This window comes from Dipodomys merriami, unplaced genomic scaffold (genome assembly GCF_024711535.1).
Source record: "Dipodomys merriami isolate MVZ:Mamm:240054 unplaced genomic scaffold, mDipMer1.0.p SCAF_5, whole genome shotgun sequence".
NCBI classification, from domain to species: Eukaryota; Metazoa; Chordata; class Mammalia; order Rodentia; family Heteromyidae; genus Dipodomys; species Dipodomys merriami.
Genome location: NW_027206068.1, coordinates 49450224 through 49473608, shown reverse-complemented (window position 1 = coordinate 49473608; position 23385 = coordinate 49450224). Strand labels below are relative to the sequence as shown.

The 23385-nt window shown below is 37.6% G+C and overlaps 1 protein-coding gene across 3 annotated transcripts in view; it reads right to left on the bottom strand.

Moving 5' to 3' along the window:
* Positions 1-22477, bottom strand: part of Foxp2 (forkhead box P2) — a 513305-nt gene extending 490828 nt beyond the window's left edge. For all 3 annotated transcript variants that reach the window (XM_069996601.1, XM_069996600.1, XM_069996604.1), the window contains exon 1: positions 22410-22477. The gene's annotated coding sequence lies outside the window, so the exon portion shown is untranslated. The remainder of the gene's footprint in view (positions 1-22409) is intronic.
* Positions 22478-23385: the final 908 nt, after the last annotated feature.

Sequence of the window (23385 nt, the reverse complement as noted above, 5' to 3'; positions counted from 1 at the left end):
AATAAGGGAACACATGAAAAATACTCACAGGAGTCAAAATGAAATCCAGAAAGAACAGTTTTAAACTTATAAAAATCTATACACAAAAATATTGCTCCAAAATTATACTTCATTTTTATGATTAGTGTAATAAACTAAAAAATACATTTTAAATCAAATCATGACCTAAGGTTATTTTTTAATGCTACAAAACTGAATCTTAAAATGGGACAACATCTAGTTTTGCCACATCTAATAGCTTCAGAGAACTTCATTAATAAACAATTGTAACCTCATTTGTAAATACCACAAACAAAATTTAAAATTAATTTTTAAGCTTCAGGTTTCAAGTTTCCAAGGATGTATTAGTTCAAATAGAGACATTTGACTTCTGAGTTTTTTCATGAAGTCAGATTTTCCTCTAAAGAATAATCCTGGATCCGTTGTTTGTGACTGAACTACATGACCAAAGCAGGCAAAAACGACGAACAAGATATACCTGCTTCTGGTCACTTCCATATTTTCCTTTCTTCCGTCTCCTCAGAATTCCCGGGGTCAGATAGAAGGACACTCCTTTGCAAAATGGCTTAGCCTATTCTACACACTGACTTTTGAAGATGAGAAGCATACAAAACCAATCCAACAAAGAAATAAAACACACTCAGAAAAGAAAAAAAAAATGTCAATAGTAGAAAGAGGAGTCACACAATCCACAGTTACAACTGAAATGAGGGCATCTACTATCTACCGGCAACTATGAGGCACTTCACAAAAACTATTTGTATCAAGTGCTAGAATGCTCAAGTGTGTAATCCGAGCTATTTAGAACATTGGGATCTATAGACTGAATTTCAAATCTAGCCAGGCAGGAAAGTCTGCAAGACTCTTATCTCCAATTAGCCATCAAAAATCCAGAAGTAGAGCTGTGGCTCAAGTGTCAGAGTATTAACCTTGAGCACAAAAACTCAGGGAAATACCTAGGCTCTGAGTTCAAGCCCCTGGACCAGACTGGCACTTGTATACATATACATACACATATAAACACACACACACACACACACACACACACAAACACACTCACACAAGCCTATTTGTTAATTCATACAAAAATATCATTATAATTTAGGGAAATTTTTATCCACCTTTTACAGGTGAGAAAATTAGGTAAAGAAATAAAATAATGTGCCACATAACCTGCATCTAGGATAAGGCTGACTTTAGAATTTTCTCTGCATCTAATTGCAGTCCCCTTCCCATATAGTCAAGTCTACATCTACTCTAATTACAGGTAAATCTGCACTGTGAGGAACAAAGCTGTAAAGAACCACAGAAGAAATGAATGTCTTTGCCTTCTGGGTAGTTAATATCCAAGTAGCATTCTGAAGATCCTAAGTAGGAGAAGCAGTGTGGAATGTACACTAACGAAGGAGAAAATTTAACTGTGTCTTTTTCATTTACCATACATACCACTTAGGACAAATAACAATTTATATTATTTTCTGATCTATGGACAGCATATAGTATATCTTCCTTCATTATCTTACCAAGTTAAGAGAAAGATCTAACTAGAAACACATCAGCTTTCTTATGTGGTAGATACTTTTTATAAATCTGTAGTGTAAACTGGGTGCCAGTGACTCAAACCTGTAATCCTAGCTACTCAGGAGGCTGAGATCTGAATATCACAGTTCAAAGACAGGCCAGGCACGAAAGTCCAGGACACTCATCTCCAATTAATTACCAAAAAGCCAAAAGTGGAGCTGTGCCTAAAATGGTAGAGAGGTAGAGCGATATCCTGTTGAGCTGCAAAAAGCTAAGGGTTTATACCTGGCAACCGCTGTCTTTGATTGTGGTACCCGGCATCTTGTATATACATTTATCTGATTTGGAGAAGGGAAGAGGAATAACAAAATGTTGAAAGAATGACAAAGGATGACCCATTGCAACAATACTCACAAGACACTATGTTGGAAATAAACTTTACAACTTGGGGGAGGGAGGAGTGGGTGAGGGAAGGGATAGTGGGTGAAAAACAAAGGAGGGGATAACAATGTTCAACAAGAAATGTTCTCATTATCTTACTCTTATATAACCCCTCTGTACAGCATCTTTACAATATAAATAAATAAATAAGAATCTAAAAGTAAAAATAAAAAGGTCAGGAACAGTGCCCAGGTCTTGCATTCAAGCCCAGGGCCAACAAAAAGCAAAAAAAAAAAAAAAAAAAGGAAAGAAAAAGAAAACGTGAAGTGCATCTTTTTTTATTTTTTTTTTTATTTGTTTTGGGTCCGGTCGTGGGGCCTGAACTCTGGGCCTGGGCGCTGTCCCTCAGCTCTTCAGCTCAAGGCTAGCGCTCTACCACTAGGGCCACAACGCCACTTCCGGCTTTTTTTTTCTGCTTATGTGGTGCTGAGGAATCGAACCCAGGGCCTCAAGCATGCAAGACAAGCGCTCTACCACTGAGCCACCTCCCCAGCCCCATCTTTTTTCTTTATTTTTATTCTTGTCCATAGTAAAGTTATTACAGAACTGTAGAAAATAAAAGGATTAGCTCTCTCACTTTTGTTTCTTGTCCTTTTCATTTTGTTGTGTTTGGTTTCTAGATAAGTGTTTGCTCTGATTACTAAGGATGAACCAAGTAGTCCAGGTACTGATTCCCTCATTGGCTCATGAATGCCAGGTATCTTTCTGCTAAGCCAGACCAGGCAGCCTACTTACTGTTAGCCAAAAGGCATGTTAGTCCTATTTCTCTCCCCATTTTCCTGTATTGTTGTTCTCTCCTCTTCTTCAGCTATCTGAAGCTATCTGACTCCATACTCAAGTGCTTACCTCTAAACTCAAATCTATACCTCAAATTCTAACTTCACTTCAAAGAAAAATGTGAAATAACCCTTTTCTAAAAGGTGACTGGAAAAACAATTATCGGGGGAAACTGATAATTTCCAAAAAAACAGCATCTACCTGAATGGGAAGAGTGCATCAACTACAAATCTTAAATATTAATTTTACAGCACAATTAAATATCAATTTTTTCACAAATTAATTGATATCTGAAATTTTTCTTTTTTATGGAAAAGAGAAAAACTCTTTATGGAAAAAAAAGTCTTTCAAGCCAGGCACTGGTGACTTACACATGTAATCCTACTCAGGAGGCTGAGATCTGAGAACCCTTCGAACCCTTTTAAAGCCATTAGGGGCAGGAAAATCTCTGTGTCTCTTATCTCCAATTAACCACCAAAAAGCCAGAAGTGGAGCTGTGGCCCCAGTGGCAGAATGCAAGCCTAGAGAAAAAAAAAAAAAAAAGCTCAGAGACATTGTCGAAGCCAAGTTTAAACCCAGCTCTGGCACAAAAATAAATAAATAACTAAATAAAAATCAACAAAAAATAAAAATAATAATAAAAATAAAAAGTTCTGATATCCAATATTTTGGAAAAACATTGGAAAAAAATTGTGAAAATTCTTACAATAACTCCCATATGTCTATTTTATTTTCTGTTTGTGCATTATTGTAATGCATAAACTAAGACCATTGGATACAAGGTGTTAAATTTTTTAAAATAATAATGAAATGCCATAGGTGAAATTTCACCAAAAGTTAGTACACATTAAAATTTCCCAAGGTATAAATGTATTCACATATGATAATCTCATTCTCAGTCTACATTTCCTTTTCATCTGTTTCTGTCATATTTAAAGAAATTGTGTAGTGTACCCCATTTTGCATAGCTTATTTCCAATACATAAACGATTACTATCCTTTTAAGATAAAAACTAGGTGTGCAATCATCAAGACACAGAAATCAACATCTTATGTTTTTCTCAAAAAATCCTTGAGTACCAAAATTGTCAAAGTGCATTTTTCTGTTATTTACACTGCATTTGATATTTCCTCAACACATGGCCTAAAACCTTTTATAAACTTATCCTGTCAGAGCATATCAGATCTCATTTCTTTAATAAGTTTCTCTTTCCCAGCAATAAAGGTGATTCCTTCAGCTAATTCTGTATTTGGCTTGATTTGTCATAAATTACTCAGTAATTTAGGATATGAAAATGGAACATTCACAACAGAATAAAACATACTAAATTTACTATAACCTTTTCTACATTGGAATTTATAATAATTGCTAGCAAAATGATTAAGTTTTTGTTGAAAATGGTAATTTAAAGAGGGAATTGCACAATATACCTTTTTATAGAAATAAAAGAAATATACAAAGTGTACATATCAATAGTTTTCTATAAAATCTCTCACCTTTTCCATCAAGCAATATTTTTATACTGGGTTTTATTTCCTCATATTCTATTAATGTTTTCACAAAGAAAAAAAAAGAGACAATTTCACTCTGAGGAATACCATAATAGTTCATTAGCCATGCATATCTCAGCAGCCCTCATACCTGACTACATTAGGTCTTTTGCACTTTTCGTTTTTTAGGTCACACAAATACTGTAAGTAACATAATGAAACCACAGCCTTGTCTGTATTTTCTCATACAGCCAAGCCCGGACTCATAAATATTTCATTTCTTGTTGTTTTAACTCTAGAAGATATTAGCCTGTATATTTTCATAAATGCTTTATTCAAAAATTCTTCTCCTGTGAAAGCAATTTTGCCTTTGTTTTGGTAAATGATTGTATATAAAATGATTTTTTAAAAGAACCCAAAAAACTTTGAACTGGGCACTGGTGGCTCACATCTGTAATCCTAGCTACTCAGGAGGCTGAGACCCAGAGGATCATCATTTGAAGCCAGTTCAGTCAGAGAAGTCTCTGTCTCCAACATACATAGTAAAAAATTGAACTGGAGGTGGGGCTCAAGTGGTAGAGTATCAGCTGTGAGCAGCAACACTGGAGAGAAATCACAAGCCTCTGATTTCAAACCCTAGTACCAACATGAAAATAAGAAGAAGGAGGAGGAGAGGGAGGAGGAGGGGGAGGAGGAGGAGGAGGAGGAGGAGGAGGAGGAGGAGGAGGAGGAGGAGGAGGAGGAGGAGGAGGAGGAGGAGGAGGAGGAGGAGGAGGAGGCGGAGGAGGAGGAAGAAGAAGAAGAGGAAGAAGAGGAAGAAGAGGAAGAAGGAAGAAGGAAGAAGAAGGAGAAGAAGAAGAAGAAGAAGAAGAAGAAGAAGAAGAAGAAGAAGAAGAAGAAGAAGAAGAAGAAGAAGAAGAAGAAGAAGAAGAAGAGGAAGAAGAAGAAGAAGAAGAAGAAGAAGAAGAAGAAGAAGAAGAAGAAGAAGAAGAAGAAGAAGAAGAAGAAGAAGAAGAAGAAGAAGAAGAAGAAGAAGAAGAAGAAGAAGAAGAAGAAGAAGAAGAAGAAGAAGAAGAAGAAGAAGAAGAAGAAGAAGAAGAAGAAGAAGAAGAAGAAGAAGAAGAAGAAGAAGAAGAAAAGAGATTCTTTTGTTGGTTGTGGGGCTTGAAATCTGGGCTTGAGAGGTGTCCCTCAGCTCAAGGCAAGCACTCTACCACTTAAGCTACAACACACAGGCCCATGAAACAACCATATAAAGACTTAGAAATTTAGACAACCATGCATATCTTAACTAAGTAATTTCATAATATTTACATATCATATATACTGTATTTTCCAAAACTTTAAGTGATTAAAAATATAGTTTAAGTAAGACCTTTCAGATCATAGAAAATTCACAATGAGTTCAAATGGGGAGAGTAGGATACAGGAGTTATGGATTAGTTAGAAGTCAAATTTCACAAATTGAATATTCAAGATGATGAATAGTGAAAACAAAAGAGATTAAAGAGTCCAGAAAAAAGAAATGAGTTCAATTTATAATTTTTCATAACAAAATAACGTGTTATATCTCAATAAAGCTTCTTTAAAAAGGATGTAATTAAAAACAAAACAAAAAAAAAAGAGGAGAAAAAGCATGAGCGGATAAGGGAAGAGAAGAGGGGAAGAGGAAGAAAAGAGAGTCCACTAGCCTACTACCTAGCTTCCTATAGCATGTAAGAAAGAACATTAAGGAAAATAACTCCCAGAACTTTTAATTTTTCATCCATCTCCCCATTTGCTCCCACTAACAATATGCAATCTACAAAGTACACATCAAAAATAAGAACAAACACTCCCCAGATTTATTAGAAGGCTGGCCTGTTATCCCAAATAAATAAATAAATACCAGAATTCATATACATAGACAACTATCTAAAGGGCCACCCTAAGAAAATAAAACAGAAAATCTTGTATAGAAGAAAACTTAATTAAATAACCATTCTGACTTATTAAAACTCTTGGCGTACACCGCTTACAAATGTACCACTCCATGTGAAGGTATGTCACTCTTTATATTATGCTCTAAGTCTATAGCATACACATATCCTCATGTATTTACCCATACATTAGTCTCATGCTTAAAGTTGCCTCTGTGAGTTTTGATGCTTCTGGACTCTTCTACCTGTCTGAGGATATTTGTGACATTTTTATTTTGCTTCAACCTCTGGTTAATGTTGCAAATGGCTCATTGTCTAGACCTCTTATGGATCAGCAAGTTACACATTATTGTCCAAATAGTAATTGATAATTTCTTCTTACTGAAGACTAAATCAGAATTACTAAATCAGAATTCAAGCAGTATGGAGGTTCCTCAAAAGACTTCACATAGATCTCCCCTATGATCCAGCAATCCCACTTTTGGGCATTTACCCAAATGTTTACAAACAAGACCACACTAAAGCTACCAGCACATGTGGTATATATACACAATGGAATTCTATGCCTCCATCAGAAAGAATGACATTTCCCCATTTGTTAGGAAATGGAAAGGTTTGGAAAAAATTATATTAAGTGAAGTAAGCCAGGCCCAAAGAAGCATAGGTCCCATGGTTTCCCTTATTTGCAATATCTAGTATAGGTATGAGTCAAGCGGAAAAGGTCAGATAATGTGATGTTAGGAAAATGAACCCTTAAATATGTATTTTAATGTTTTTGTTTCTTTCATGCATGTGTTTCTAACGCATTTATAAGATTATTTCTTTGTTGCTTTGTATGTCCCTCCCCCACAGTGTAACCCCCGCTTTCACTATATTTGATGTCAGTATAACATGTGGAGGAGATGGGGACAAACAAGTGGTTTAAGGATTCAGGTGGACCTGTTGCAACAATGAGAAGTACAAAATGTCATGTCAAAACCAGCTTTACAATGTCGGTGTGTGGGGGGGAGGGGGGTATAATTGGGTGGGGGGAGGGGGGAGGCTGGGAAGGGAGGTGAAGGGTAAACAAAGGAGGAGGCTGCAATGCTTGGTAAGAAATGTATGCATTATCCTGCCCATGTAATTGTAGCCCCTCTGTACAGTATGTTCTCAAATAAAATAAAATAATATTAAAAAAATTTAAAAAAAAAGGGAATAGTTATTTCATGAAAGAGCTTATGACAGACTTCTTAGAAGCTCATGTCAATTTCAAACTTTTAATTCAAAGAAAGTGAATTAGCTATAGCATAGGTTTTGGAACTGGAGATTTAAAAGATATACCTGTGATTTTGAGTAATTATGCCTGTATATATTTAACAAAAGGTAGTTCATAGATTAAAATCAGCCTATTGTCTGATTTTTAATGGTGTGTATGATAAGAATGATTTTACTTTTTTAAATATATGAATATAACACTAGATGTTTTCATATTTTATAACATATGAGAACTACATGAAATTCAAACATGTGCACATAAATAAACTTTACTGGAACACAGCTATGCCCACTCATTTAGATAACATACAGAGCTGCTTTGTAAAACAGCTGCAGTTATGAGTAGTTCAGTAGAAATGTAGAGGCCACAAAGCTGTCTAGCCCTTAACTAAGAAATTTTTTTGACTCATCAAAATCAACTATGGCTTGCTATATCTATAAAATTATGCATTATTCTAAGTGAACTGTTATTATCCAACATTATGAAAGAAATTAATAAATTTAAAAAATCCAAAGAAACACAAGAGTATTATATGGATTATTCAATCAATAGGTAAGACACAGAGCAGGAGCTAGTACAGAAATACAGCTCAGAATTTTAACAAATGCTCAATATGGACTGAACTAGATCAAAACAAAATTTTAAGGACATTAAATTTTCTTGTTCAGGTAAAGAAAAAATATTAAATAAGAAAGGAGACTACTACTTGGTATTAATGAGATATTACCATCTGATCACTGCAATGAATCCTATGAGGCTTTTTACCTTTTCCACAAAAAAGAAAAAATATATATTGAAGCTGAAATGGAATATCTGCCATGATTAATAAGAAAAATCAAAGGTCAGAAACTAAAAGTGACCTAAAATACATCCAGTTGTATGTGACCAATCAAATTATAGTTTCAATGTATTTTTAAAAGGTTATAAATGTTGTCACAGAACCTTAGTTAATAACCTTAGAAGTGCTAACACATAAGGAGATTAATATAATACATAAAAGGGGATAGAAGCTTTTTAAGTTATTTTTTAAAGTTAAAATGGCTCTCCAAGATGAAGATCAGTAAGTTTGACATTATTCCTCAACAAAATTGTAGAACAGGTTATTAAACAGATGGTTTCTGAGCAGTAATTTTTTTAAACTTGCCATCAGTTTGTTAAAAATTCACCATATAAACTTTGTTTCCATTTCTGACATGTTGCTAGATAAATTAATCAGAGTAATGTCTTAGCTGCACAATATCTGAACTGAGAGAAATATGGAGAAAGTCCCTCAAGGCCAACTTGGAATTTGTCCACTTAGTATTTGTTTAACTTCAGAAAAAAAAAATTTAACATCTGGGATGAGAGGCAGATTGCCACAGGTCTCTCCAATTTCTGTGTATTTTGTAAATATTGCCACAGGCAGCTTGTTTTCTGCACTAACTTTTCATAGATGTTTGAATAGAAAGTCTTAAGATACAAAAGTATTGTCTCTTTCTGAAATAATGGAGAACTATCCTTATAGTTCATTATAAAAAATTTGGTTTTAAACTCAAGATTTTTTATTTGTGATGCAAGGGTCTGAGTGTCCAACAGGAACTGCAGCAACTCTGTACAGACCCTGTAGGATAAAGGAAAATGGGAACACAAGGAAAGAAGCAGAACAAACCTGAAACTCAGCCTGCTTACTACACCATGAGTAGTTAAGTCCTTCACTTCTGACTCATGTGGCTGTGTCCTCAACAGGTAGCAACAAAATGGACACTATTCATTTTTTAGCTTTGTAAGCAGTGCAAAATTTCAGGCCTTCCACAGTTCAGGATAATCTGTGATGCAACTTTTTCATACATAAAATGGGAAAAAATATTATTTTATAAGTATTATAGAGATTGATAGGTTTTTACAGTGCTTAGAAAAGGGCCTTCTTAAACTAACTGCTAGACAAGTATCAAATCACCATTATGATAATTATGATTAATATATACCACTAGTTATACAATCACCTCCAAAGAATTAATATTAAGCAGTCTATACATACTCAGAATGGAAAAGTATCCATTCTGAACCATGTTTTGCACAACATTTTTAAAAATGTCTTAAAATTTAGATTTTAATATTTCAAAAATAAATAATAAAAATAGGTTATAAAATACAGTAACTAAAATTATAAGTACCCAACTGCTAGTATAGATAAAAGAATCAAATGTTTAGAAAATCTTGACGATGAATAGCAATATGACCAAAATTCATTATATATACATAAAGAATGATTCAAATTAACCTTTCATTTTGTACAATAAATATATCTTAACAAAAGTAATTTAAAATGAATTTTTGAATTCACTAATATAATGGAGGCACAAATTAAATTTCAATAATAAACTATTTAGGTTGCATACAAGTTGATATAAATATTTAAAATGAGTTCTACTTCTGGTAATAACATGTCCAAAAGAAACTAAATTTGCTACTACATGTTGGTTAGGCCACAGTTATGTATGCTGTTCATCTTTGAACCTAACAATTTTAAAGGGATACTAGCAATTGAATGCTAGCAATGCGAATTTTCTGGCAAACAGGGATTATTTTATGTTCATAAAGAATAACTAAATAAAACTTTTCTTGCTGAAACTAAAAAGGAAAAAATATATAATATATACTGGGGATGTTGACTTTTCAGACAAAGCAAAATTATCTATGTGAAATACACGGTGTATACAAGAAGGCATAGAGCCAAATGTAATTTTAGGTTCCAAGTCAACTTGAGGAAGAACTTTCTAAGAAATTAGAACATTTTCAAATGTTGGGCTTTATGATAACCAGTTCCTCATCCAAGGAAGTTTTAGAAAGCACCTGGCCAGGACCACCAACGAGGACTCCTCCCCCTTTCACATTGAGATGTCTTTAAACCTCATATCCTCATAAGAGTAAACACACAGAGCACATATCCATACTTCTCATCAATGTCTATCCCATCTTGTTTCAGTAGTTTATTTATTTATTTTATTTTTCCATTTCAAGCTAGCATTTCTTCAACTAAGAAAAGTTGTTAGCTGAACATCTAAGTTTTGAATTTATATCTCTGGGTATTTCCTATTTGCAGATATGAAAGCCCATAGACAAGTTGACATGCACTCTCAGAAAGTAACCCCAAAACACAACTCCCATCTTGTTTGGTAAGAAGATTTGAAAATTAACTTACTGATTTCAAAGTTACCTTCCAATTCTAGGATTCTTAAATTCTTATTAATTTTTCCATTGACAGAAATTAGTGGATGTGTACGAATTGAGGAATGAATAGATGAATAAACATTATTACAGGTCAATAATTAGCTTCTTTCTCCTGTAAGTAGGATGATCAGAATTTACAAAAAGCATAGACAATTTAAGAAGAAAGAGAGCGAGCAGAAGAGCAAGAATGTAGAAGTGATCGTGTAGATAGAGAACTTTAGTGAAGACACCAAGGTTAATTCTTAGTAATTTTTAGCCAACAAGTACTATTCTGTTCACAAGCAAGCAACTATTTATAAGCCACAATAAAAATTCATACTATCTAATCTAAAATGTATTTGAATGGAAACAGAGGATTCATAGGAAGAAGTAACCATATGGGAAGTAACCATATTCCAGAAAAGTCAAAAAGACAGCAGAGATGTACCTCAGATGCATTATGTCAAAAAGTCATGACTCTAAAGGTTACATACCACATGACCCTATTTGTACAACAGACTTGAGAAAACAAAACTGTAGGGATTGTAAACAGAACAGTGATTACCAGGGACTGGAAAAAAAGAAGAAGGGGGGTCACTTAAGTGTGCAAGGAGAGATTTCAGGGAGCCATGAAACTGTTCTAAAATTTAATGGTGCTGGCAAAGGTATGCTACAAGTTTTTGTTAAAATATCAAGAACCATATACTAAAAAATCATTGATTTAAAAAAATTGAGTAAAGGGGAATAATTAAAATTTGGTTCTTTTGATTAATAAACCGCAATAAAAGTGAACATGGCAATAGAACACTACCAGGAACTGATATCTAATCTAAACAGAAATGTCAACAGTATGTCTAACTTACTTTTTATAAGTAATGAAAATTTTCACTCTTTCATGAACAGCTAGCATGTAAAAATAAAATCCATTCAATTGTAGTTTACAAATGCCTTTCTATCAGTAGCTAGGCACCTTAGCTACTTGGGAGGCTAAGATCAAGAGGATAAGTAGCATAACAGCTTCATACACACAAGACTCAATCAATCAACAGAGGAGCTTGGTGACACATCATTTTCATCCCAGTCATATAGGAGGGTAGACGTTCCAGGATACCCAAGGCAAAAAAGCTCATAAGGTTCAGCCTGAATGGAAGAACGTCCACGAATCAAAAGTAACCAGTGCAAAAGAGGTCTGGTGATGTGGCTTAAGTAGAGCAGCTGCTTAGCAAGCATAGGACCCAGTACTACCAATTGTATATGTATATATATGTATACATTTTTGATATGTATATATGTTCATATCTTAGATATGTATATATGTATACATCTTTGATATGTACACATATACATATCTAAGATGTATATATATATACATATACAGTTATATATATTATATACATATACAGTTATATCTAATAAACATGTTTATAAGAATCCAATCATAACAAACACAGAGAGATATCAAAGAGAACATACATGTAAAGTAATTAGTATATTATATTACTTTTTCATCTAGTGGGTAGGTTATGAAAATCTAGCATCCAAAATGAGAGCCTATACACTTCAGGGAGTATGTATACTTACAAAGGGTGTATATAGTACATGACCAGGAACTGAGGAAGAAAAGCAGTGAAAGAATGATAAGCTTCTAATAATATTTTGGCAATCAACAAGAGAAGATGTGTCAAGAGATAAAATCTCAACTTATCTGGACTCTGGGCATTCACACACAGTCAGACTAAAGGAGGATATTCTTAGGGGAGGAACCCAAAGGCATAACTCCTCTTAACATTTAAAATACTGTTTATCAAAATGAATCCCAGGAAATGGAAACATGTTTTGTTAGTGGTGGTGGTGGTGGTGGTACTTGTTTTGCTCTGTGTGTGTGTGTGCGTGTGTGTGTGTGTGTGTGTGTGTGTGTGTGTGTGTGTATGCAGATGTTTAGGGGGACAAAGGAGGGGGAGCACAGAAATGGGGGGAGGAAGGGTGAAGAAATGCAGTCATGGTATTCTGTATACACTATGTGGAAAACAAATTATGCAACTTCTGGGCAGGGACAGTAGGGGAAAATGGGGAAAGCAAAGGAAGGGGTGACATTGTCCAAAAGGAGTCATATTCATTACCTGACTTATGAAATGGTAAACACTTTGTACAACACCTTAATGATAACAATAACATTATATAGTTTTAATAAAAGAGATAAAATCCCTGTCCTGATCTTTTGACACCACACTACAGAAAGGCACAGTTTTCCGACAGTTGGAACTGTGGATCCTTTTAATGAATCACATCACATAGGCTGCACCACATAGAGACCAGCATTTTATGTGGATCATAAATGGGTATGTCTATGTGTGTAAAGTCCCATAAAACGCAGGGGGGAGGGCTCTAATTTTTAAAAAGATAGAGTTTATCAATGAGACTTTATCTAACTCCACACTTTCAGGATTAGTGCCCCCAGCAGCTAAATATATGATTGAGCATAGGCCCAAAGCAAGATTGTGAATAACTTTATTTTCATGGGATGTTAAGTGCTCTCTACTACGGGAAAAGACTATAAAGTGGTTGTTTTCTTCCTTAATCCTAATGCAATCAACTCCATTTGTAGTCTACCTAAACCTGTTCTGTCTCAGGGTTCAGACGAAATAAGAGGAACTTCTACTTCTGTCTGGGAAGGAGGAAATTAATTTGAAGATTCACCAAGTGCAAAAGAAAACTAACTAACAAACAACTTTAGCTGAGACCTCCTGAGTATCAATAGCAACTATAATTTTGGTCTGGTGCTTGCTAGGCAGGTACTCTACCACTTGACCACATCTCCAGCCCCTTTATAGACTTGCTTATTTTTCAGGAAAGGTCTCACTTTATGCTGGACCAGCTTGGGTTACAATCTACCAGTGCTTTTCCATAGTAGGCCATATGATAGATGTGTACCATGGTGCCCTTGTAACTGGGATAAGAGGCATGTGGCATTATACCCACTCATTGGTTGAGATGGAGTCCCCTGGATGTCTTTTTGCTAGTGTGATTCCTGATCTTTGCATCCTAATTAGCTAGAATTATAGGCTTGCGCCACTGTGCTAGGCAGGAGATATTGTCTCCCTCTTTTATCTCATATGTACATTTATGTGGTAGTAAGGAGAGAATATTTAATAGTTTCAAGTTTGATTTCATATAGTCCATAAAACATTTTAGTTCAAAGTAGTCTAAAAGGCAGCCACATATTTAGATGTTCAGAGATGATGATTCACCTAGTATTTCTAGCATGCAGATCTATGTATTAACATAAATTTGCATAGTAAACTGGGCTGGCTATATTATTTAGGATAGCAGTTAAGTTACTTTCAAACTATCCATCACCATTCTTACTCTCTCTCTCACTCTTACATACAGTGTTAGTATCAGGAAAGTCTTTAATACAAAATGTACTACTTATATGGCACTTAGGCTGGACACCAGTGGTTCACGCCTGTAATCTTAGCTACTCAGGAGGCTGAGATCTGAGGATCCAGTTCAAAGCCAGCCCAGGCGGGAAAGTCCATGAAACTCTTATTTCCAATTAATCACCAGAAAACTGCAAGTGGCACTGTGGCTCAAGTGGTAGAGCACTAGTCTTGAGCTGAAGAGCTGAAAGACAGCACCCAGGTCCATAGTTCAAGCCCTATGACCAACTCCCCCGCCCCCCAAAAAATGGCACTTAGAATAAACAGAATGAGATCTGAAAGGTACCAATATAAAAAAGGCAGGGAAAGAGGAACAGCAAGTGTGAATAAAGAAATAAACAAACTAATTATTTTGTGTGCTGGTCATTGGTATTAAACTGAGGGCCTGGGAACTATGCTTGAACTTTTGTGCTCAAGGCTAGTGCTCTATCAGTACAGTCAACAGCTCCACTTTTGGACTATTTAGTAGCTAATTGGAGAGAAGAGCCTCACAGACTTTCATGCCCAGAATAAACTAACATGTTTTCCAATGAAGAAAGGCAAAGGCAGCCACATATGATTACAAATCCCCAATACACAGTGATTTCACTCATTTCCCAACCCTACAATCCCAGAAATACTTCTTTTGTCCATGTTGTATTACTAGTATAGCCATCAGAACCATTTGCATACTTTGGCTATTCATACTAAGATAAAACAACATGTTGCATGAGTAAACATGTCAGTTTAGTCTGTGGTTAGCATCAGTATCTGAACCCTTCAGAGGTTCTTGTTACAACTCATACACATTCAACTTACAATTTTCAAAAGTTAAGTGCAATATTGTTTCTCTAGTAAAGATGGGGAAAAAATGGCCAGGTATATTCCACATACCTGTCATCCCAGCCAGTCAGGAGACAGATTGTGAAGATAAGAGTTTGAATCTGGCCTGGGCAAAAAGTTGGTGAGACCTCATCTCAACCAGTAAGAAGGGTGTGGCAGCATACCTAAAATTCCAACTATAATCCTTTACTCCAGATAAGCAGGAGTCAAGGGTCAGAGGATCACAATTTTAGGCCCATGTAAAAATATGATTCCCTATCTAAAAAGTAACTAAAGAGAAAATGGGTTGGCAGTGTGGCTCAAATGATAGGGCAATCCAGAGGACCCAAGTTCAAACTCAAGTACCATAAAAGACAAAGTAAAGAGGGATTAAGAGATATGAAAAACTAACAGATACCTACCTAAGCTTAGACCCATGACTTTGCCAATATAATAGGGAACAGTTTGCCCAAATGTGATATTACCAGATGGTCACAGGATGAAAAACAAAGTAATTATAATCTTTTACAAATGCAACCATATTATTATTATTATTACAAATGCAACCATATACATAGAAGTAATATATTGGGCTTCCTCTGAGCCAGCCATTTGTTTCTTCAACTTATATTCAACTTAAGATGCCTGAGCACAAAGCTCCCCAGATAACAAAGGGAAAAGCTCTAACATAAGGAATTAGCTCAGCCTGAAAAATTAAGAAGGCTAGTGTCTCTAGAATAAACTGAATAAGAAGAAAAATTTACAAGACCTTAGGGAAAGTCTTTGTTTTTTATAATGAGAGACCTAAAATGGGAAGTGGATGGAAGACTAATGTAATCAGATGTAGTTATTTGGGTGTCTGGTACACACATACACACACGCACACACACCAGTACTAGAGTTTTTTCTCTCTCTTGTTTGGCTTTTTCACTCAAGACTGGCACTTTACCACTTGAGGCACACATCCATTTCTGACCTTTTTTGCTGACGAATTGGAGGTACTGTATCATGGATTTGCCTTCTTGGGCTAACTTCCTATCTCAATCTTCAGATCTCAACTTTCTGAGTAGCTAATATTAGGAAGAATGAGGCACCAGCACTCTGCTGGATGGAGTTATTAAGAACACTGTATTACATGGAGAAAAAAATATTTGAATGTCTGATGGGGAAAATAGGGAGATCAAGCCACAGACTACTGCAACAATAAAGGTAGGAACACATGGTTGGATTTGATTTAGATCAAAGGCCATGATTTTTTACACGAAATATAGAGAAGGCGACTTTCCGTTGCCATTTAACTAAATTAAAGGCAAAATCCCAAGAAAAAAAAAAGAAAGAAAGAAAACTAGAAAGAAAAGGTAAATGCAGTGTGAGCTAGAGGCATACAGATATAGATCAACCAGGGCCTGGAACACAAGTGTGGGTGAAGTTAACAGTGAAAAGTAGTTCTTAAAGATGTTCAGAATTTTTTTTTTAATGAGATGATTTTATGACAGCCTACATATGTTAAGATGTTAAGATATTTGGATTAGTGTTTGGAAGTTTCTCCTAACTCGCTGCCAGTGAGAAATTTTATACTTTTCTCCAAAATATGTCTACCATTGATTTTTTTTCTTTCCATGAAAATACACTTGAAGAAAGGTTGTTCCCCCCCCCCTTGAAGTTTAGAAAGAGATGAAAAATGATGGCTATCTTTGAAGATGGGTATCACAATGATATAAAAATAAAATGATACAGAAAACTTTTATAGAAAATGCCATCAAATAAACATGAAGTATTCTAGAAAAACTTTTAAGTTTCTTCTAGTAGCATCTTTTGTTTGAGGAATTAAAACTTAATTTCCTTAGCCTCTTTGAAAAATGCTTATGACATTCTAATGGTGTAAATCTTTTAGATTTATGTTAGAAAAATCTTTAGAAAGAACGGCTAAGAACTTAAATAAATTTTAAAAATCAACAGTATCTTCCACAAAGAATATTTTAAGTCATCCAAGACAGAAACTGAAAGAAATTTTGGAACATTAATAAAATAGAAATGCTGAGAGCTTTGAACCCCCTGGGAGTTGATTTGCTTCGCAGCAATGTGCTTTTCAACACCAAATTTTATTCGGTCTTGCTAATGAATATAATTTGCTACAGCAGAAAGGAATGAGAAATCAGCTGTATGTGATATATTTATCAATATAAAGAGGAGGTATGTCCTGGATATTCTTGGTGGGTCCTAGGAACAGTGAAGAACAGAACTGATTACAAAATTAAATTCCAGCAGTAGCTGATTCTAGATCCAAAAATGTGTAAGTCAAAATTTGAAGGAATTCAAAAAGCTTAGCCTAAAGTTTAACCTCCTTTGGTGATTCATAGAGGAAAAAAAAATGGTTTTTAAATACAATTTACCATAGATTTACATAAACTGAAATAATTTTCTAATCCAAATGGTATGTGGCAAGTTGGTAAAATGAAAAAAAAAGTCAAATTAGAGTAAATAAAGTTCACAATTACAGAATGCAGAAGCAGAAGTGAATTATAAGCTTCAAGTTACTAAAATTTGACATTGTTTTAATGATAAAACAGACATGAGGTCAAAATACCTTATTTTAGAGCAAAGATAGACTGGGTTTAGTTGGCTGTAAGACCAATGCCTATACAAATGGAAAAACACAAATTCCTAATCACTTCAATTATAAAATGGAAATTACACTCCTAAATTTAATTAGGCCAATATTTAAAATACTACATTGGACGAAGCTGCAAATCACTAAAGCAACTAAAGAAAACATAGTAATGAACACTATTATGGAAGATACATCATCAAAAATGCATACATTCCTTTTTTTGTTTTAATGTTACTAGAAATGCTACATAATAAAATTAAATCATGCCTAAAGCTCTCTCTCCAACACTTTATATTTTAAACATTAACCTCTTTGTTATAATTTTTCTTTACATTTCACCAAAAGTAGCTCATTTCCTTTTGTTTGTTTTACCAAAAAAACCTTGGGAAAGGGGATAAATAAGCACAATGGGCAGAGAAAAAGAGTGAATATCAGAGGTAATAAGACAAGTAAGTACTCCACGGGAAGTAACATGGATTTTATGAATCAAGAGTATCTACATGAAAAATATTCTACAGGGAAGAGTACCCTACAATATATTTGTATTATTCAAGAAAAACAAATTCTCACATAACTAAGGCTAGGAAAACAAAAGTAGTGATTTTTTTTAGATAATCTTCCTAGCAATGCTCATTTATGATGCCACAGAAAACAAAACAAATAGTTATGAGGCCTACTTTGAAGTTCTGGAAGAACACTGAAGAAGCTGAAAGTTTGGAACAAAACTATAAGAAAACAATGAAAATGATTTGAAAAGTTTCATGAAGAAAAACAAACAAAACTCTCAAAGAACGTAAACTATTTAACTCAATATAAACTCCAGAAATGATGTTTAAAAAATCCAAGCCTATTAATAGATCAATAGTTGGATCAAGGAAAATGTTAATTTCATCAGTAAAATTTCAATTACGCGTTAAATTATCTGCAAACCATGGAACTTGAACGTGATTGTGAGAAATTTCAAACACTTGCACTACCATTACACAAGCTTTAGGAATATAAACTGCAATCTTTCTGGATCAGCTTTACTCAAGTTTGTTGAAACTCTACCAAATTAACAGCTACATAAATAAGGCTAATTTCAAATATCTGTACTAAGATCAAGAGCTCATAGGGCCTAATTTAAGAAATAGCCTCCCTTATCAAAGAACAGGATGAATTTGGGTACTGCTTCAAGTATTTTCGAACATAAATTCAATGATAAGAGTACAATTATTATTTCAAATCCAACTATGATTTCTGAATCCAACTATGATCTGTAATTTTATCTGCTAGCAGTGATGTTGAGGAAACTTCTCAGTGACCTGCATTCTAAATAATATTCACTTCTTACAAGTCAGAGGCAAAAAGACTATGGGTATGTCCATCATTCTGTTTTCTATCAGTATAATGATTTAACAAGAGATTGTTAACCCAGACAACAGTGATGAGTCAAGTCACAGATACCTCGAAGTCCTAAAAATATTACAAGTAGCATCCCTTTTATGAAATTAAGTTCTGTTTACTTCACATATTTTCTTAAAACAAAAAAAATCTGGTGAATTTGTCTGGCTGTTATGTTCATTGTACTCTTATATGTACTATGAGTCTCAATCAAACCAAGTGGTTACATTTATATGTTTAAACATGCTTTTCCTAAAGCATAACTTTCATAGCTATGAAAAGTGAATTGTTTTCTGCTTTTGAAATCTTGCCTCTACCAAGTGAATATTACTTCTTATTGTAGGTTATCTTCATGCATATCATTTCCACCTTTTTCCTACTTTTGCCATGTGCCACACAGTACTATTTCCTCTTTATTTTCCTAAAAAATTATACAAAGGGGTAGATTAATGAACAAGAAGAGAAGGGGAAAATGCAGACAAGATTCCAATGTCCAAAACTAAGAAGAGTGAGGGAAGGGGTGAGGAGGGGAGGGATAAGTGAGAACGTTGAAAGGGGTGACTTGATCAAGGTATTTTGTAGTCATAAACTACTTTATTAAATGGCAACTCCTTCGTGCAGCTACTTAAAGATAAAAATAAAATTTGCAAATGTTTACTTTGTTGAGTAAAACTACTGCACTATCTTCAGTGCAAGGAAAGGAAACTTGAATGACAGTTTACTAAAGGACAGCAATGTCATAAATATATTTACATCATAATGTAACTACAGGCCTCTTTTAACACCAGAATAAAGTCTATGGAAACAATATCCCAAAATATAAGAATTAAAATAAACAATTATAGACAGTTCATAATTACATATATTTTGATTAAGTGCTCTATTTTAACATATGCTGAAGTGTAACATTTGTAAATATGTATGCGCAAAAAGTATTTATTGTGGGTTGCATCTGTGTTGAATGTTGCAAATTATTCCCTGAAAATATTTGTACTTTTTTACTTGTTTACAGGTGAAGTCTAAGAATTATTCTAAACTGAGTGAACACTTTCACTCACCTTGAGGGAAGTATCATCAGGATTCTAGTGACCTCTTTGAAGGCTGGCACCTTAATTACAATTAAACGTTCTTTCACCACGTTTTAGGCACAAGTCAAGGTAAGCAATGAAATGAAAGGAGGAAAAAAATAAGGAAGGAAAGAGAAAGAAAGGACATTCAAAAGTATCAAACCAAATAGAAAATTTTATAGCTCCAATAATCACAGTGTATATAACTTTATAGTCACTCAATTAATGCAGGTACAAATAAATCACAATTGTAACTTGTGTTTAACAGCCTTAAACAAACACTACATTTAAAAATTCCTGTACACTGAGAATATACTTAGCCATAACTCACAGAGACAGAAAAGATAAACAGGACCCTGGACAACATAAAACATGTCCCAAAGTATACCTCAATGCAAACTTGAAGATGAAATTATCTGAAAGCTCATCTTCAGTTCTGACCTCTGGCACAGACTTGCTATTAAACACACCACCTCTGCTGCCTAACCAAACTATTTTGAGTTAGGAGACCGTTCAAAGAAGTGCCTTGCAGGCAAACTTCTGTTTTCTACAAGTAAAAATCCAAATACTTCCAGCTGGAAAAGCCACCTCGGCCACTTGACACTGGGGTGTCTGTCACCTTCCTTGGCCTTACCTGCTACTAGGTAACTATTCTTCCAAGTAGGTTGGACGATAGCTCTTTAAGCATCTTGGGGTTCATGACGGTTATGAATGTTACACACATTACACTCAGCTCTCACACACCCTCTCTGGCTTTTCTTCTCACCCCTTCTGGAAACTTACCCTGGCCACTTCAGGCACCTCATGTCTCCAATGCCTGCCCACCTGGAAGCAACCAATACTTAGGAATAATCTTCAAGATTAAGAAAAGTAAGAAAGAAAGAAAGGAAAAAGAAAGGAAGGAAGAAGAAACCTGACTGGATTTCAGCATGTGGTGAGATGAAACGCGGTGTGGGGGAGGCGTACGAGCGTTACTGAGAGCAGCTGTCCATTAAGTGGTTTAAATCTGTTGGCTGAAAAGCTGAATAAACAAATACACAGATGGGTCCGGTTCCTTTGGGGATTCCGGTTTTGAAGAGCCTCCCAAGTCCTGGCTAGTTCAGCCTCTTATTCCTAGGTAAAAATGCACTTTGGTTCGGCTTTCCAGCGCCCCAGACCTGGCACACGGGCCTTTCCCTTCAAGTTTCTTCTAATCAAAGCTTCACCCTGCGCGCCACGTGCCCTGGGAGACTTAGCTAAGAAATCTCCAGAGTGTGAGGACAGTTGGGACAACTTTTCCTCCAAGCACTTGAAGAAGTCTGAACACCCAGCGCCAGGGAAGGCCTACAGGGGGTTGTTGAGGCACTGAGATTTGGGTACCTGGATGAGGACCGGCGGCGCGCACACGCGGTGTGTGTGCTGCGGCCACCCATTGGGGTCCAGCCGGCCCCGTGGCCATCCGTGAGCGGCCACCAGGGCGGAGTGGCCTTCGCGACCCCATCCTCTGCCTGCCAACTCTGGGGGTAAAAGTCAAGAGCCAAGCCCTCTCTTCCTAGGGAAAGTGATCGCGCCCTTCCCTGGTGCTCCTCCACGAAGAAGCCGGACGGGTGGCTTCAGCCCAAGCCCACCCACCCCGAGGAGCAAAGTCAAACCAGCCCGGGAGACGCGGGTCGTGCCGAGAGTGTGGACCAAGGGGGAAAGAGAGTGACGAGGGACAGCAGCTGAGGTGGCACGGTGGCGCCGCGCATCACGGAGGGGCCAGAAGTTTCTTGAGAAAGGGGAGTGTCCCCTTTTTTATGACTCTCCAGTTCCCAGCGAAGGGCTGGGGAAATGAACGCCACCGCGCCTAACTCCGAAGGGGGAGCGATGCACTTGCCCCATTGAGTAAATAAAGGTCAGCAGTTGGATCAATAAAATGTGCGCTTCCAACCGCCAGATGTTTTTACTGTCGTTTCTTCACCCCGGGTACGGAGGCTTGGGATGGGACGGGGGGTGGGGGGGAGGTAAAAGGAGAAAAGAAGAAAGAAGGGAAGACAACAAACAAACAAACCAAAAACAACAACAAAAAAAACAGGAGTAAATAAACACACATCTGGTGTTTCGACACTGTTTCCTCCCGCCGCGTTCTCTCCGGACGAAGCACACAGTTTGCATATTCAACACGAACAATCCTCCCGGAGCCAACGGTGGGTCTCCCCCCCCCCCGTCCGCCCCACTACTCTGCGAACTCCTCCTCTCCCCCACCCCTCTCCATCTCTTTCAATCACAAAGCAAAATACAAAAGAACAACAAGTGGTGCTGTGGGGTTCAGAACGCGACCCGCACGCCCAGCCGAAATTTGACACATGTCACACTTGGCCCCGCCGCGCGCAGCCGCCCGCGCTGGGGCGAAACTTTGCGGCGGCTGGGGCGCGCGCGGGAGCGCGGAGTAAAAAGTCGCCGGCGGCCCGGCGGGCGTGGAGGTGGCGGGGACCCGGGAAGGGGAGGGGGGGGTGCCGAGGTGAAGCGCGCCCGAGTGACGACGAAGAAACTTACCGCGGCCGGGGACGCGGTGGGCTGCGTCCCAAAGAGGTGGCACCCGCGGCTCCTGGGCAGAAGCCACCAAACAACGCACCCACGCGCAAGTCCCAGCAGCTGCTGCTGCTGCCGAGAGTGAGGTGGGGGGGGAGCTGGTCGGGGTGGGGAGGGTCGGAGGAAGCCGCAGCAGGGTGTATGTGTGGTGGTGGTGGTGGTGGGGTTGGGGTGCGGGGGGGGATGCAGCCGCCGCATAAATAACCCGCGCGGGCTCCAGCCGGTGGCGGGCTGGCGGGTGGCGCGGGGGCTCCAGCCGGGGCGAAGCTGCGGCCGCCCAGCTGCACGCGCCGGCGTGTCTCGCGCTTTCTCGGAGGCTCGCGCTGTCTCGCGCTGCCGCTCCCCCCCACCCCCACCACCCGGATCTGTGTGTGTGTGTGTGTGTGTGTGTGTGTGTGTATATGTGTGTGTATGTGAGTGTGCGCTGGCGGGCGCGCGCACCCGGCCGCGTGCGCGCGCGTTGTTGGCAATGCAAACTGTACACACACACACACACACACACACACACACACACACACGCACACACTGCGCGCGCCGAGCCGCCGGGGCTCCTCCGAGGGGCGGGGTGGGGGTGGGGATGGGGCACCTCCAAGGAGTCTGAAGTACTGCCCCGACACTTGTTTGTTTTGTCTTAGTTTGCCTTGTTATTGTCCTTCTTGCTGTGGATCGCAAAAGTGGTTTGGAACCGGCCTCTTCGGAAGTCTCGTCTACCCACTCCACCTCTCACCCCTGGTTCCCACCCCCCTCCATCCCCGCCCCAACTTCTCCAAGGGAGGGGTACACGCCGGGCAGAGCGTGGTTCCGAGCGCCTCCCGGCTGACGTCAGGTCCACCTGCTATGTAAACAACTCGCCCCAGAACTTGTTTGTTCGGCCCCGATCCTCCCCCCCCTTCTCCCCCCACCCTTCTCCCCACCTCCCGCCCCGCCTTCTCCCGCTCGG